The following is a 19,346-nucleotide window of genomic DNA, read 5'->3' on the forward strand; positions in this document are numbered from 1 at the left end:
TGCTAATTGAAATATTTAAAATGATACTTCAGACGGCCCCAGTACCTCCACAGCTCTGTCCCCGCCAGACACTACCTACATAAGGACAGAGGGTGACACGTTACCGGACATCACCTGTACAGCGGACTGTAGACCTGGCTGTACCTTTGTCTGGACACGACCGGACAACACCAACTTTACTGTCTCACCTGTGTTGTCACTGGGACAACTGGACAGATCAGAACACGGGACGTACAGGTGTACTGCTATGAATATTGTCGGGGAGTCGACTATGATAACCAGTGTTACTGTACAGTGTAAGTAATTAAAAATAGGATGAATACAACCAAAATTGGCATAACTAATACTCACATGTGGAAAAAATAAAATCATTTTAGTCTATATATAAGAATATATTTACATATACACTCGAAATGAGTATAACTATATATAAGTATTTATATAAATATCAGATCTAGTAAGTGAAAACAACGTTATGGTAAAATATAGGTATTGGATCCTACAAACAGATGTTCGCGCTGGATGCGTATCACAAGAGATAGATAATTAGTCATGTATTGATAACGACAGAAAAGACAAGTCAATTAAATTACAAACGATCACAAATAGACATAGAACATAGAACAGCTACGGAGGTTTAGTAGATAAACAATGAACAATATCATTATTTTTGTCTTAAAGATCCTCTCGGTCGATAACTAATTCGCCGAAAGTCTATTATAATCCAATGGAAAACATCTTAGGTAGTGCAGGGATGGTATCAATAAATAGTCAAATATAATGTTTAAAAAATATGACCGAGCGCAAGTTGAAGCAGTGTGATGACAGCAAATATATTTGTTTATATCCGCAGTTTGCTTATTGCATCCCCCCAAACTCGGCAAAACCTGCCGGCGGTTGGTAGCAGTGACAATGTCGGGTGGCAAATCCCATATCCATGGCTAAAAATACTTGTTTAACGTAAATTAATTAAATAACTTATTTAAAGATGTTTATTTAGGAAATGGTAGCTTCAAAATTAAAAAATCAAATTAATTGCTTGTACAAACACTCGCACAACCAATCAGCTGCTGTTTCACATGTAATTGTATGATACTTAAAGCTGCTAAGATATATATTGGAGAATAAAAGGAAACTCATCCGACACGTTCACATCTATCGCACCATTTTGTCATATTATCTAACAACAACTTGTATCATCCTATGAAGCAACAACATTATGAAATTACATATTTTATCTAAATAAATAATCACATTTCAATTGTTTTATTTCAGATCAAACTAGTGCTTCAAATGTTGTTCACAATTGATCTCTGGGGGAAATGTTTCCTTATCTTACACATTGTTTTAAATCATACACTACAGACTTACTCGTGTGTTTACCATTGTTATTGGCTTGTGTTGTGTCGTCTCTGTCCAAATCATACACACACCATTCGTCTGTGTCTTTGTTCTGTTTCTTCATATATTGTCTAGCATGACGTCAGTGTAGTGTAAAACACGTTTGTCCCGTGTTAGTGAGAGTGTGTGACGTTGAGAAAAGGCATATGGCTACATTGGGTTGGGACTTGTTTTGTTTTCTAAGATTAGGAGGACAGATCAATGGATGGCGAGTGTTACCACGGAAAACAAGGCCGTGATAATACCACGCAGTAGGCCGTGCAGCTTCAAGGTAAGGATCTCGAGAATTACACACAAAAAAGACAGTTACACAAAATGATCATGTTCAAATAATATTAATAATAAAAAAGATAATATACAAAGCCAGTTACAATCCTGTTTTAGATATTAGATTTGACATTGATATGTATCCTTACTGTTCATAATATCGAGTGAATTATTCTTCCCATGAGGAAATGAAAGTCAAAAGAAGTAGGATACAATTAATACCGTTACATATATATCCAAATACATGTCTATTTGATGACCTTTAAACTCCAATACTAGATGCCCATAGAGGTGTGTTTATGGCATGTATAGTCTGTGTCATTTAGGGGATAAACCATATCAATCTAAGAGCTTGTTAAAGAAACATATTACAAAACGCTTAATTAATGCCAATATCTTCCGGGATTTTTAATATTAAAAGCGAACTACCCGAATCGATTTTGTCAGTTAACATGTAAGCAGTAATTTCCCCTATCGTAATATAGTGTTCAGAGCCTAGATATGTCTGATGCATAATCATATTCATATAATTGTTTGTCAAAAATATGTCGAAATGCTAATTGGAAATTACGAAGCTTATCTTAAAAGCAGGCATTCGAGTAATTTTCTGTTTCACAAAGGTTTTTTACGGTGCAAATATTTTATTACTCGAGCAATAGTTAAATAAATATATACAGCTGTATGAAGCTTATTTGTAAGAAGATTACTTAAGAAAACTAGCGTACGTCAGAATTGTTTGCCCACTGTTTGATATACTCCAAACTGTCTTGAACAAACAATTAGTTGAAGACTGCTTTCTGATTGGCTATTACCTCAAATAAAAGCAACTTCCACATAATCCGTAAACGCAATAACGTCATTAACAGATTGTGAAATATTAATTAAATATACATAAAAAAACTTTCAAAACCTGTGAGGTAAAATGTTGCGGTTCAATTGCTTTCAATTTGCAGGGATTTCAACCAATCAAAAGTCTGTCAGTTAGAGGCCAAGGAGCTAACTGAAGAACATGAAAGAGACTCGTCTCATGAATTGAAGAGGACATCGTTCACCGCAGAGACTGGTCGGATCCACAACCTCAGTTTTATAAGAGACACGACCCGCCTTAAGGTAAGGACCCGGCAATTATGGTATTAATTCCAAGTTTACCAACTGAGGTAACTACCCAAGTCCTACAAATAAAGGATATTTGAACTGTTAGTATGAATGTTATTAAAAACGGCATATATACAAAATACGTTATCGATACATTGGTTAACATACTAGGTAATATGACATTGTCCAAAAATGTTTGATTGAACAGTCTCCTGTTAGATATTCAAATAATGTTTGTCAACAATATAAACATGGACAGCTTTTCGGTTTATTAATGTTTAAACATTATTTCAGGATATTTGATGTAGGATCATATTTACGTTAAGTCAACAATAAGTCAATAAGGTATGCACGTAGATGTCTAAGTTGAAATACTATCTGGAAATCACAATTTGTCAATATGTTTATATAATGTGGTTTTGTCTCCATTTAGATGACGTTGAATCAGGTCAAGATGGAATCAACATCCCCCCTTCGAAAGCACCAACAGTGTTTAAACGTCATTTATTTCGACATGTGACCAATTGTGTTTTCATACAAGGTATATCGTTGCCATTGTCTAACATGAGAATATATTTTGACATATATCAGAAGAATTTTACATTTAGAAACACAACTCATATCAACAGATAAGACCTCCATGTACTCCACAGTGAATCATTGAGCATCCATACCGGTCCTTTATTGGTAGATTCTGATACGCGTCAAGCATCTACCAAAGGCACAGAACTATCAACAGTTTTAAGTGAAATGTTATCTTAATTTCTCTATATCAAACGATCTCTTACAATAACTGTCTCTGTGGTATAACACTGTAAAACAAACGTATCCAAGATAATGAAGGGATATCAAATGAATATTCAAGTTTAAGCTCTGTAACATGATTTTATTCCTGATGATTTGACACAGCCTTACAATCTAAGTTTATTTTCTGAGGAATGGAGAGATGGAGTCATACATAATATCCACATACACAGCCTTACTATCAACCAATTAACAAGGTGGTTATTTGCATTGTAACATTGGATTGAACAAAGACAGTTCATCAGTAACTATGGAAATCAACATGTTTTTAAAGGAGTCAGCTGCAAGATAAATGCATGTGTACTGATGCATTTCTTATTCAGTTTATTCAATGTTTAAACCGTATACTACTTGGTATGTTACTGGTAATGACTTGACGCTACACCACAGAAAAAGTAGAATACGTTTTATATAAGGAAATAGTGGAGCTGCCTACAGTAATCAAAGGGAGATAACAACAATTGATAACATGAACTGTTTTACAGATCCTTTTATAATGCTTAATTTCATCAAAATAAAAACATATTTATGAATGACTATATGCGTTTGCGATAATAATTTAGGGAAAACAATAGCACATATCTTACAATAAAAACAAGCACGATATAAAACAACAAAATGGATCTTAATCTGCTTTGTTTATATCATGCTATGTGGTATATAATATAATGGATACTTTTCACTTACAATTAAGTATATTAATCACTTGACTAGACTTTCGTGTATGGACGAGTTTCCATTATTGACAGATAAATCACAAAACGACCAGATGAACCTTTTTGGGCATCATCGCATTTATTATTGAAAAGCTTGTGTGATGATTCAACATTGAAAAAAGGTCTTTTCATAAACCGCACGTTGGTATTTATTTCAAAATAGCATGATACTTCGAAACATGGAAAAGATACATTTGCCTTGACATTGTATCCATTTCCCTGTGAAGATAAAACAGTTGCAAATCATGCGACAATGATAATCATCTGATGAACAGGTGGCAATAACAATCACATGACAATAATTATCAGATGAAAATGGTAATCACGTGATAATGATAATCATCTGACAATGAGCTGAGTTAATCAGGTGACAATGATACTCAAGTAACAATGATATGATTTTGATAACCAAAATTGGTGACCATGATATTCAGGTGACAATGATAATCAGGTGAAAATGGTCAATTAGGCGAAAATAATAATCAGGTGACAATGATAATAAGTTGACAATGATAATCATATGACAATGGTAATCAGGTGACAATGATACTCAGGTGACAATGATACTCAAGTAACAGTGATCATCTTTTGATAACGCAATTGAGGTGACCATGATAATCAGGTAACAATGATAATCAGGTGAAAATGATAGTCCGAAGAATTCATAATCATGTGAAATGTTAATTAAAAGACCTTTATATTCAGGTAAACATATTTTTTCCGAAATAATTCTTAACCAGGTGAACATATTAATCCGAAGACATTTTTAATCAGGTGAAAATAATAATCCTGTGTCAATGATATTCAAGTGAAAATGTTAATCATAAGACTCTTATAATCCGGTGCAAATGATAATCAGGTGACAACGATTATCAAATGAGAATGATAATCACCGATAATGATAATGAGATAACAAAAAAATCCAGGTGACAATGCTATTCAGGTGACAATGATAATAATATGACAAAGATAATCAAGTGAAAATTATAATCTGATGGCAATGACAATTAGACGACAATGATGAAAAGGCGACAAAGATAATGTTAGTTATAATCAGGTGCCAATGGTAATCAGAATACAATCAGGCGGGAATGATAACCAAGTGATAGCGATAAACATATAACAATGATACTCAGGTGGCAATGGTGATCAAATAACAATGCTAATCAGGTGACAGCGATAGTCATGTGACAATGATAATAGCAACAGTGATAATTAGATAACAGCTATAATCGATTGTCAATGATGACAATCAGACGAGAACGATATCCAGATGACAATAACAATCATGTGACAATGTTGATCAGGTGAAAATTATAACCAAGTGACAACAATAATCAATATGAATTAAGATATACACTTACCGGTACGATTTCGTATGATGCTAGCTATTGTTTAAAAATCAGTTTCACTTTTCTCCATTGTTATTGGTTTGAAATATAGACATTTTGTCAAAAATGTTGACAGTCATCGCACCACATATTTATACTTATTAATAAACTTTTATTATAGTATATGAGGCTGTGTACTTAACGGTCAGTATTAAGCTAACACGCAGAGCAGTCCTACAGGTAAACAGGAAAACAAACATTACCAGAGACACTTCCGATATTGACAGACTGAACAATCTGGCATTTTGTTTTTGGTCATCACCCGAAAACGCTTTATAGTTAATAAAATCATAGTCATATTCAGTTCATTATCAAAAAAGTAACTTGTCACGAAAAACAAATGCAATCCTAGTTGTTAGCCAAATAAATATACACACAATAAGTACAAAAGCAAGGGGCCGCGGTGGCCGAGTGGTTAAGGTGTCCCGACACTTTAACACTAGCCCTCCACCACTGGGTTGCGAGTTCGAAACCTACATGGGGCAGTTGCCAGGTACTGACTGTAGGTTGGTGGTTTTTCTCCGGGTACTCCTGCTTTCCTCCACCTCCAAAACCTGGCACGTCCTTAAATGACCCTGGCTGTTAATAGGACGTTAAACAAAAACAAACAAACAAAAGTACAAAAGCACACAAAAATGTATAACTTGATCAGGTTTTAACAAAGATAATCGAATGGCCAGAATTTACAAGACCGATCGACTTGATAACTATCTTGTACGCTACACTCTGCTCTGTAGTATGCTTTACATGTAATATGTCTGATAATGTTTACAAAGCAAGATCGCTGGAAAGTCATACAAATCCAATACTGGCTGTTACACACGAAAGTTCATTTTGATAAATATTTGCAAAGAAGGGAATGATTAATGACACATGAGTTAACATTTGGTTGAATATTGAACTTCCTAGTTTATTTTATAGGTCGTACAAATACATGACTCGGTATATCGTCCACAGTATGTTTCTCACGGTCGTGTGGGTACTAAATGTGATATAATTAGTCCGAGGTAAGTGAACTATTGTTCAATATGTCCCGAGTTCAGTAATTATCGTTTACATAATTATGGCGTTTTGTTTAACTGATTTATATATATCATGCATTTTACAGCAAAAGCAGGCTACATGAACTTCTTTTATTACTTTAAGAATTTACACCTATCGAGATCAAAGGGAACCTTCATGATATATCTGAAAAACAAACGTTATAGCAATGCATGTACCTGTCAATATTATGAATTACTCATTCTCAAAACGTTTCTGTCAATTATAAATAACCATTTTAAGAAACAAGAGGTAATGAAACATTTGAGAGCAATCTTTGAAGTTGTATCAAACGATAACAAATACGTGTCAAAATCTCATATTAAGGACATTGATATTTGTATTTAAAAATTCAAATACATTGCCAACTTAGGACCAGTGGGAAAATAACATAAATATCCATGCAATATGTCTTAAGAAAAAGTGCGATAGCAAGAATTGGTGGCTAACAATCTACGAAAGCCGAATCATGAGAAAGGAACTCTTTGATGAGTCCATCACCTGGTAATAATGTGAATGTCTAAAAACCGAAAAGTGTTCAAAACTTCGTTAATAAATCATTTGGGGTTTGAATTTAAAAATTAATAATTGATCCAGAGAAGAAACTGAAACGGTTAATTACAATATTTGATGGACTAATCTTAATTCAAGTTAATTTTATTTTAGTTAAATACTTACTTAATACTGTTATGTTAATGTTCCAAGTATCACTTCCATGTGAACTTGTCCAAACACCTTGATATGTGGCTCGTGATACAGATGCTATACTTTATGTCGTTATTCCAGTTGTTAAATACTGTGTTAAGCTTACACATCCTCCATTGACCCCTCCTAATGGAGCTAAACATGTTCCAGCTGATGTTCCATCTGCTCTGTTCAAGCTTACCGCTGAATGTATTGTTCCGATGTTGAGATACATTTCTAAAGGCTGGGATATCACAGCATTACGGTTCAGTGTAATGCTATATCCAAGTGTTTGATCTGGACATAGGTAAATATGTAATGTGCACAGCTTAACATTTACCAGTGTATCTGTATTTCCTCAAAAAGCAGATGATACAAGTTGATGCTTATTTTTTTTACTTATATATACATGTATTCGTTAATAAATAATCACGAATACCACCCGGTTATCGTTACCCAAATAGAATTTTTCGACCACCATTCTTTTTGATTTTTAATGCTTAAATTATGCATTTTACAGTAGATATTTATTCAATTTCGTTAAAACAAATTAATTTTAATCAGTAATATGGGATTTGCCACACGAAATTGTCACTGCTACCCGCTGTTTGGGCCAAGATGTTTTGGAACGAAATGAACCTACCGCGTAGAAAAACAAAAACAAAAACATTCACTACATAGCACGCGTTGCCATCACATCGATTCAACTCGCGGTGTTATTTTGTTAAATCTTTTAGTAAAATTATTTATCTACTTTTACCATCTGAACACCACCTTAGATGTTTTCTAATTAATCATAATAGGCCCTCGAATTAATTATGTGACTTGAGTCTCCTGATCTTCATTTCTAGAACTTCAAAGAAGGTAAATATTGCGGCGTGGACATTGGTCAGCCCCTCAGAGATGATTTGTTTTCTTGCAGTTGTCACCAGAGTTTCTTCATACATTGAGGTATGACTAATTCCAGTGGCTTTACTAGTAAGGCATTGAATTAAATCTAACTGATGTTGAAGATGTTATACCTCTCCTTCCATTCTAGGAGAAAAGAGGCATTTCCGTAGTTCTCTGGATATGTGATATTTGCATCTTGCAAGAGTGTTTCCAGCAATATATCTGATTTTGCCTCTACCTGACGCTGTGATTCCGCCTTCAGTTGAGGATATTAAGTTTTTTTTATAGTTTTTTACATTCATCCTTATTTTCTTCTTCATCTGTAGCCTTCTCTTTCAGAAGTTCCTTCTGAATCACAAACATTGTAATTGTCAATAACTTAATTCAGCAATATTTCTTGCTGGACACTTTGACGCTCTTCCAATGATGCCTTCATCATATCCTGTACTCTCTCATATTGATATGAAATCCATTCATCAAGGGCATATATATTTCGGTTTATTTGTCTTTTGCAGCACAAGCCCTTTCTTCTTCTGGGGTGGTCATTAAGTCTTCTAATGCTCTCTCAAAATAGGTTTGGGATTTTCGTTTTGTTTTCTCAGATGTTTTCCTTGAATAGCTATGTTCCTCCATTTCATTCACCGTGTGCAGATTCACTGAAACCTAATTCGCTATTGAAGTCAGAATCAGACTGAAAATATTGTGTCATCTCCTCATCTGTTTCATACCAACTTTTAACATTGGATATAACACAGCATTGTAGATCTTCCTTGATTTCGCCAAGACAAGAAGACTCACAGAACTCACGCAATCAGTTGTCTGTGCCCTGCCAACATCCACACCGATCTGCACCCATTGGTACCTCTTAGACACACACACATTATGAACTGGGTCATATTTTGTGAAATTACACCTTGTAACAGGAACAAGAGTACTTTCACCATCACAGGTAATATCAACACGGATTTGAGAAGCATCTCAAAAGAGCTATACGTTTAACTCCGAAGTGTTTCTGAGCAAGAAATTTATTCCGGTAATGAGTGTCACCTTCATCCTTTGCTGTTAAAACAGAAGCTGGCCATGTACCACGTGTAATTTATGTTTTCATCAGTATTTGTGTGGAATGTTGCTGGGATGGGTCGTGATAAACTCTCTATCAGTGAAATAGTTTCTGTACTGAGGTCTCCTGTCTCTTAACTCGTTTACTGATTTGGTCAGAGTATCTTCACTTCGTCGAATCACTTCTAGAGGTTTTATTTTATTGGGGAATATATATGAAAACAGTTCACTTTCAAAAGGGAAATGACCAAAATCGCCATAAATTTCATCTTTTGTTGGGGTAGATGGTAAACATCACCGCTTGTATTCCTCCGGAATATGTGTTTGATGTATCACGGACATTACGTCAAATGGACTCGACCTGTTCCAAAATTCTTTCACTTACTATTGACACTTCATCAATGATCAGAACATAAGTTTTTATTTTTATTTTTTTCCTCAAACCGCTCATTGTGTATAATTAGATAAAGTAAAGCTTGATTGCTGTGACGAATATCCTCTAATCTGGCTAATCGATGCAGTGTCATCGAACTCAAAGTATGTATTGCATACAAGATATACTAGTGTAACAGGTAAGAGTTATCTTTCTACCGCCTGATTTAAGCGAATCAACACTCTTCATCATGGTATATTGCTTACCTGTGCCACCTTCTATTTAAATCAACTTGTGACCATCTGAGATCAGTTTTTGCGCTTCCAAATGTTTAGAATTTATTTTCCAATATAAAAACAATCGCTTGTAAACACTTTTGATACCACCCGTAGCTTACCTTGATTTAAGGTCGTATTTATTCATACTGCTCTCGGAACGCCTCTAAAAAAATACGGTTGGGCTGTCAGTTTCAATGTTTAGAAAGCCTCGCTAACTTCTGTTTAAGCTAACAGGTACGAGGTGGAGGGAAACGATTAGATGGGAATAAAACTTTTTAACGGATTCATGGGAGATTATATAGTGACTGTGTCGTGACGAAGATCGGTTTTCGATTACGGTTACGGATGAATATTTTACTAATGACAATACTCCTGTCAGTCATATCATAGCGTTTGATTCGAGGTACCCCCTCGTTCCAAGATGGCGGCTGTCGTCCCTTCTCTTTTTGTATACGTCGATAACCCCGATTTTTTATAAGGTTTCAGAATGTTTATGAGTACTACTGTTATTGTCGTTTACTGATGTCATATGTTACTCAAATCGCCGAAACAGAATCCCTGTGCTACAGGGCGGAGGTCAGGAGGAGGTAGGTCCAATGAGGGTAGACTTTTATATGATATCTTGTTCTTCACAAATTGTTAACTAAACAACACATGTGGTTACAGGGGTTGTAAATCTCCCCGATATAAGGGATATATACCAGAAAGTCAGTTTTACTCGATATTGCTAGGAACGTACAGACCTTTTGTCACGAATTGGACGTACAGATTTATTCACAATGGTTGCTCAGGCGTCTAAACATAACAGCCGACTTACTGAGTAGGTGTACCGACTCTGGCGATTGATTAACAAAGCATTGGGTTTTTTGAAAAAATGTGAAGGAATCTTGAGCTCCAGATTTTTTATAGATACATCATTAAGAAGATTCATCAAGGTTACAGTCTATTAAATCTATAGAACAATCAAACAAAAATTGTGTCGTAATTAATAATCAAACTGTATTTTTGTCGGTATCACGAGCTAAATGTCCGCCCCACTTATTGACACGTTGAGATAATTCGCTCGAATTCTTTATCCTTTGCACCTCTTTGCGAATCCTTTCAAATTTGAAGTGCTTTTTATCATTCCACTGATGCGACCTGGTCACATGTGTAGGCATACTACAGCTGTTTTTATCAGTTCTGTATTTGTGAACTCGAGTACAAGGTTTGAGAGTCCGTTGTCTAAATAGGTGTTGAAGCTCGGTACAATAAAATTCATATTAACGAGACCATTTTCATCATTTCCCTTTTTGTTTTTTATACCTAGTCAATAACAAACATATCGATCACGCGCTCCATTTATCGTGTCTCCGTGTTTGTGTTTGTAAATGTTTCAGTTAAGGATCCGTAAAATTGTATCAGTATATATATTGATATATACATATGATTATCGCCTACTAAATTAAAAACATTCATGATTGTTATATACATTGTTATATACTTATATACATTGTTGTAACTTTTATCATTGTGATATACATTGTTTTAAAATTGATTATTATTATATACATTGCTATTATTTTTATTGCTGCTATATACATTATTGTAACTTTTATCATTGTTGTATACATTGTTATAATTTTGATTATTGTTGTATACATTGTTATAACTTTTATCATTGCCATATACATTGTTATCCATTTGATTTATTAATATATACATTGTTGTAGCATAAATCATTGTAATATAAATTGTTATAACTGTAATTATTGTTACATACATTATTATAACTTTTATCATTGTTACATATTTTATCATTGTTATATACATTGTTATAACTTTTATTATTGACATATACATTGTCATTACTTTTGTCATTGTTATATACATTTTGTAACTTTTATTATTAGTATATTCATTGTTACAAATTATATTTTTGTTATGTGCATTTTTATAATTTTTATGGTTGTTTTAAATAAATTGTTAATAATGAGTAATATAGAATAAGTTAAATCTTCCTTCACTTCTATAACTTCATTGTACATATCCTTTCGTCTCTAGAGATACTATGGTATCTACGAGTTTCAATATCTAAAGTCTACACGTGTACCCCACTTGTAACTTAATAAGGACATAGTCAAAAGTCAATGACTTGTTAAGATAGGTGGACCTTCAAGTCAAACCGATCAACACTTTTGTTGGTATAAGACAAGTTTAGGATAGTTTCAAAACTATTCTCTGTCTTTTAGAAAGAATACTTAAATGTTGAATTTAAATTATAGAGACACTATATATTATTTCATTGGGCAAAAGCTAAGCTCTTGAATACCCTGATAAAATATGGTACATTTTCAGGAAGGTTGCCTTATGCTGCCCTCCTCAAGATAAGTGTAGCATGAATTTAAAACGGAATTATTAGTATAGAATACTTAAAGCCATATTTGATTATCACAATCTTTAATACCACTAATCTGATCAGAATAGGACATTTAAGTAATCTTTACACGATGTGCATATTCAATCAAGAAATCAATATGCATCTTCTCTAACCAAGGTGTCGGACTAAATATTTTGTGATCTTTTGAAATCTTCTCCCAAGAAATAAAACTGATCACACTTTGTCATTGGGGCGATTCATTTTATAATTAGGGCGATTAATTTTATGATAGGGGGTATTGACTATATCATTGGGGGCAATTGACTATATCATTGGGGGCGATTGACATGACAAAGTGTATTGAACCTCTAATCATGCATTTTATTTCGAAATGATGTCTATAGAAAGGTCAGCACCCAAATATATACCACCAATTAACCTGGAGAGCCTGGGATAGGGTAAGTCTAGCTACCTCCGGGGGATAATGATGACAACCCATCAGAGCTGTTTAAAACTCCCCAGAAGGGTTTGCGAGATGGATGATAAATTTACTACCAATTGACGCAAAGAGCTTGGAGCTGGAAGTAGGTCATCCAACCGATCTGTTTAGTCCCTCATATCCTAGTTTTACAAAGGTTCCTTAAGATTTATCAAAGGAAAGCATTACAGAATTTAAGGAAATATCTTAGTTAAGGAATCTTCCTTATACTCTTTAATGCTTTCCTGTGGATAACATAAGGAAATATCTCAGTTGAGTACCCCTTCTTTGACTCTGTAATGCTTTCTTGTGGACAATTAAAGGAAATACCTTAGTTGTTAAAGAACCTTCCTTAAACATGTACTCTGTAATGCTTTTCTGTGGAGAATTTAAGGAAGTGTCTTAGTTAAAGAACCTTCCTTAAACATGTACTCTGTAATGCTTTTCTGTAGAGAATTTAAGAAAATATCTTAGTTAAAGAATCTTTCTTATATTCTTTAATGCTTTTTTGATGAGAATTTAAGGGACTAATTTAATAAAAGAGCCTTACTCATACCCTGTAATGCTTTTCTGTGAAGAATTTAAGGAAATGTCTTAGTTAAAGAACCTTCCTTAAACATGTACTCTGCACTGCTTTACTGTGGAGAATTTAAGAAAATATCTTAGTTAAAGAGCCTTACTCATACCCTGTAATGCTTTTCTGTGAAGAATTTAAGGAAGTGTCTTAGTTAAAGAACCTTCCTTAAACATGTACTCTGTACTGCTTTCCGGTGGAGAATTTAAGGAAGTGTCTTAGTTAAAGTACCTTCCTTAGATTATGTAATGCTTTCCTGTTGAACATTTTAAGTTAAAGGATTTCATTGAATTAAGGAATAATGACGAAGCTGGGATGGTCCGATCTTTCCGAGGTGGATGGAGAAATTACAAAATATTCTTCCACTTAAAACTAAAAACCGAATTCTGTCCGGTGGGGATCCTTCTACAATCGCTTGGTGTGTAGACACAAATAGGAAAACGTTTCCGTTGGTTAAAATTCTTAAATATTCTTTACCTCTGGTACTGCCAAAAGGCCATAATTATTGATAATTTTCAATGGTCTGTAGCTGGTTTAGTAAATCAACTCGCCGGATGTGAATGAGTTCCATGATCATTATTAGATTTATTCCACAGATCAACTTGATGTCAATCTATTAGTACGATCCCCTTCACTATAAGTACATATGTTTTCATTGATGACATACATTAATGTTATCATCTCCGATGACCATTCAAGATCGTCCAGACGTAGCCGTCATTCACATGACCAGGTAGATAAACCGGTAAAAAGTACATCTACCTGTATCAAACATCTAATTGTACATTGGATGGGGCGTTTCACCTGATTTGAATTAATCGAGTTATTAGAAGAAAGAAATATAATAATTAATTTATTGTAGATGAAATAAAAGATAAACATGGATAAATATGATGCTACTACATTTGTAGGGTGTGGTCGTTATACAAGACACAACAGCCGTAGATTCTTCCAGATATAATTTATTCGACGTACAGGAAACCTAAAACAGAAACAATACAACGACGAATACAGACATTTACGAAACGGACTGTACACAGAAACGAAAGTACAAACCATTCACGCGTGTATAACTTACCAGGCGTCCCAGGCCCAAGTAGTAGATGTCTGACAATGGTCTCGCAACCATGCAAGTATCTCTTTATCATAAGCACGTCCGGACTGGTGAAAGTGCCGGCGCCGAGTCATAGTTAGGCGGAAAATAGGAGGGAAAACCAGTTGGGGTGTGATGGGAAAAACGCGTGCTAAGTCATACAGTCCGTCTGTCAACGGTCAGTCGGACGCTTTCACATTCCAACACATACACCCACGTGTGACCACTACTCACGTATCTCGCTCACACAACACATACACGTAGAGTGTTCTACCACAGGTATAACCCTGGTCTACACATACACCCCCCCCCCCCCCCCCCCCCCCCCCCCCCTTAATTTGAATATGTCCCGTATTCAACATTACGGAGCATGTATTTTATAATATTAATAAACATGCAGATACATATGATATAATATAAAATTTGATGATGATGATGAGATTAAGTTTTGTTCAGGAATGAACAAACCAGCACAATGTTCACAGGCTGAAAAGGCGAATTATAACATCAGTATGTATATAAACATAAGTACACCTGCAATGAAAATAGAAAACAAAGTTAACATCACAGGAAATCTGAAAAGTCAACCTGAATAAAATTATGCACCTGTAAACGAACTATAAACATATAAATAAGTACAGTTTGTAATTTTCCAGACTGTCGCTCGATAAAATAATCCTTATTGAACATGAATAGGAATGGCCATATACCACCTACTTATAGTAAATAATAACAGTCTAATACTAGTTAATAGTCTCATCCTCCATGTCTGAGCTCGAACACAGGGTAAAAAAAAACACGAAAATACACGTATACTCAATATAAATTTAGGTACTTTGATGTGATTTTAGTTCAATGATAATGACTGTATGACTATGTTCTTTTCTTTTTGTGTATGTAAATAATTTTCTATTGTAGAAAAAATCTCCATTTTAGTAGGAAAAACAGATTAACACGTTATCCGGCGGGATAATGTTGGTCACCCTCCGATCTTTTAGGGGTCAAACCTACTGGTAAAACGTAGAAAATGACCCGGGTAGAAAAACTTCCCGGGGTCATTGTTCTAAGTAGAGAACTTACCCGGGCAGCTGTAGAAAAATGGCCCATTGTTGTTAAAAAATGTCCCGGAAACCGGGTCAAAATTCTACGGGTTAATTTATGTATTTCTATATGTTTTTTGAAGAATATCATAGTATCAACCAGCGCGTGTGATAACGTGCATCAAGGGCAATTGTGGATTAATGATCATCAATCGCAACAACTTCGGGGAATTTCGGCAATCTTCGGAAATCGTTGGGGACTGGGTGCGGCACTTATAATTCTGCGACGATTTATATAATGTTTGCGTTGATAGACATAGACATTGGTATCGGCGATATAAACACTTTTCTTCTCATGGTCAAAATGCTTCACATCCCAATAGTTGCAAATGTATGATCGAGCTCCCTGTTGGAAAGTGAATACGTGCCGAGTGCACGTGCTGAACGACAGGGCACGAATACATCTATCTTATTGGCGCGAAAATGTACGATTAAAGAAAGAACGATGACACAATTAGATGAAGTGAGGCTCTACCTTAAGACAGAAAAGTACCCCAAAAGAATGAGACGATCAGGTATCTCAGGTATCTCAAAAGTTATCAGAAAAGGGTATGTGGAATAAGGAGACCATCTCGTAGTTTCAATGCCGTCGAAAAGATTAGAGAATGCTGTTTCTGAAAAGTCTGTATGACAGTGTAAAAGCATTCATTGAGAGATACGATACGTGCCAGAGAATGTCAACTTTAAAAAGACCCCCAGCCCCCTTCCTGTTTTAACTCCATGTTTAGATAAAACATTGATTCAATCGACATTGTGTAGTTCATATTAATGTTTAATATTTACAAACCCTCATTCGCGTATGTGACGGCCATTTTCTTACCCGGGTGAGAAGTCATGTATGATTCACTGTTGTTGACTTGGATGAAGATTCCATTGTTTTAAAGCGAATAACTCAACTTTGTCGATCTCAAGATTGTGTTTTCTAATAAATCAAATTTATATGTCATAATAAATAGGCCCAAATATTCAACAATCGCCCAAGATCATATCCCGGTCAGAAATTGTGCCGGGATAAGACATTCTGTTGCGAAGGCATAGGTTTGATAGTCCGTCCCTTAATATTTTGTAATCAAACAAAATAACGATATTTCATGAAATATTTAAGGATAATTTAGAGAAAATATATATTTATGAGATTTTTGAAGACATCGTTTGGGGTGTGTTCAAACTACGATCAATATTTTACACACCTAACCTCATTTGTTCCTTTCAATCCAATGACTTGGTACTTACTCTAATTACAAATCAGATGTGTTTTGATTTAGATACCCAAGGGAAGGAAAAGGAGTTAAAAACTGACCTCTGTCTATTTCCCTACTTCAGATAACACGTGTGTCTCGAGTATGATTTCAATAGGTTAATGGATCGGGTAAAAAAGTTCAAAAATTATAGTCAACTGCAATAAAACAAATTAACCAGGTACGTTTTCTACTGTGAAAAAATGATCCGGGTATATTTTCAGCTAGAAAAAAGGTGACCCGGTCAAAATTGTACAATGAATGAGTTATATATGTTTATCTTTTTACTAAGGAAATTGAGTCAGTCATATTCCTACCATTGAATTACATGTATCATCGAATTCTTATAAGTGATATCTTATGGGGAAAATGTAACTTAATCGTTTGATATATTTACATAGATGTACTTACCTACATCAGAAATGACCAATTAACTGAATTACCTCATGTCTTTAAAATTTGGAGCAACATGGTTACTTACAGGGATGGAGAAACATAAGTTATTTAATGCTGTTTGTCACACTGACTTCCAAATGATCACTTCTGTTCTAATAATTCGATACTCGAGTTCAATATAGAGAAGAGACACTGGATTCTAGTTTGACTTATGCTACAAAATAATTAACATTTATTCTATTCTTCCTTTAGGAAATCGTTATATGCTTACATTTATCTAAGAGGATTGATGTAAAACCTATAGGCCGAAACTGTCCCCGAGTATGTTGTGGAGTTCATTTTCAAAGCTTTTTGTCCCACATATAACTATTACTGATCATACGGCGAGTTTTGTAACACAATCAACGACGCAATGTGTGTAGTGTTTTAGATTGAACACAGATTTTCAAGTCCATACCATCCCCAAACGGGAGGATTGGCTGAAATATATGATATGACTCTCCGTGTAGATGTGTTACCAACGTATGAAATCAGTCTGACTGACTAGGACATAAAACTTCCCTTAGCCCTTATTGCCGACAGGACATCTGAGCAAGAATCGACAAAGGCAACACCATTCTCCCCAATAGCATTACGCTACATAATCTTTAGGGTCCATACCATGTTCTGATTAGTGACTACGTAGTTAATCACCTGAAGGAAACCGTGGAACATTTTTAAAATCAACCGGTAAAAGAGTATGTCAATAGCGCAAGGATGCAAGAGGTAGGCACGTGGGGAACTGACATTGAGATTGATGCCATGGTCACTAAATTGAAAACCATCATATACGTGTATTCTCAGCACGGAGAACAAGAAGGCAAGCCTTCTGCAAGTGTCTTGAATTCAAACCCAACAGTGTCCATGTTTCTGACAGGCACATTCACCTGCAAAATGTTTGTGCACACTATGAACCTGTTCTCTCAGTGAAGTCTAACCGTTTGTATTCGATGAGAGGTATGATAAACTATATCTCCAAAGCTTACTGGTCTCTGCTGTCATAAGCGTCTTTAGATGCCGCTTTAGTGAATACACACGAAGATGAACGGGTTTTGATGGACACACGTTTTGACTACACGATCTTCGTCCATGGCTTCACAGATGTCCCATACAATATTAGTGGAGGAGTCGGTATCGACAATATAGATCCAGATGTGTTCAACCTGCTCTGCATTAGAGGAAGTGTTTGATGAAGCGCTTCTTAGACAAATAAGATACAAACAAGAATCATCAAATCCTAATGATAAACACCATCAATGATCTGTCCGTTAATGAATAACCCCCGTTAGTAGATTAATACATATACAGGTAACAATAGTGAATTTATTCATGCGGTAAAATAAATGAATAATTGGTTTTAACTAATTTTGAGTCCTTTATATAAAGTCAAACATGTGCAAAAGACATCTCTATACAAGGACAGATTCATACCAAACCTGTCTAGCTGACACTTTTGCTGTCCTTTTAGCAAGGCGTCCTTGATAGGCAGTTGTGTTCCTTGATAGATTTAAACAACCAGAGGAATGAAATGGCTTTTATTATCGGACCAACATTGAAAGTGTCCTGTACGGATTTCCGTCGCGGAGTGAGTTCGAGTACAGGAATAGCTTGCCAGCTTACATAAGGGCCAAAGATAACTGTTTATTAATGTAATTCGAATTCACACATAGAATGCAAGATATTTGGAGGAAGTACTTCGAAAAATTATCTCATAGTTTTAGACTAAAAGTCGAAATTTCGACTCGGTTTTCATATCTTTCGGCTTAAGCTCTCAAAATTCGAGATAGAATTAAAACTGACGTGGCAGCAAAACGCTTCCGTAACAATAGCTGTAAGTATAGGCAAACATAGTCGTTGAAGATGAAATATAGAGGATCTTTTCATGACAGGCAATCATGACCTTGCAAAGTTTTCTATTTTACATACAGATATATTGGCGATGTTTAAATAGCAAGCACCTTATCAACCATGTCGACAGGAGATATCCAGTAGAATTTGAAATAGAAGACCCTTCAATATCAGCCACTTACCCTGATATTTGCCCTCTGCCTCCCTTGTCGCCACCTGAT

At 35.1% G+C, this 19,346-nt stretch overlaps 1 protein-coding gene across 6 annotated transcripts in view; it reads left to right on the forward strand.

Moving 5' to 3' along the window:
- LOC117316202 overlaps window positions 1-4,104 on the forward strand; it is a 37,626-nt gene extending 33,522 nt beyond the window's left edge. For 3 of the 6 annotated variants that reach the window (XR_004529844.1, XR_004529843.1, XM_033870724.1), the window contains 4 exons: window positions 33-296; window positions 1,586-1,672; window positions 2,622-2,778; window positions 3,197-4,104. The gene's annotated coding sequence lies outside the window, so the exon portion shown is untranslated. The remainder of the gene's footprint in view (window positions 1-32; window positions 297-1,585; window positions 1,673-2,621; window positions 2,779-3,196) is intronic. The other 3 variants (XM_033870726.1, XM_033870725.1, XM_033870727.1) reach the window with 3 other exon arrangements.
- Window positions 4,105-19,346: the final 15,242 nt, after the last annotated feature.

This window comes from Pecten maximus, chromosome 18 (assembly GCF_902652985.1).
Source record: "Pecten maximus chromosome 18, xPecMax1.1, whole genome shotgun sequence".
Lineage (NCBI taxonomy): Eukaryota > Metazoa > Mollusca > Bivalvia > Pectinida > Pectinidae > Pecten > Pecten maximus.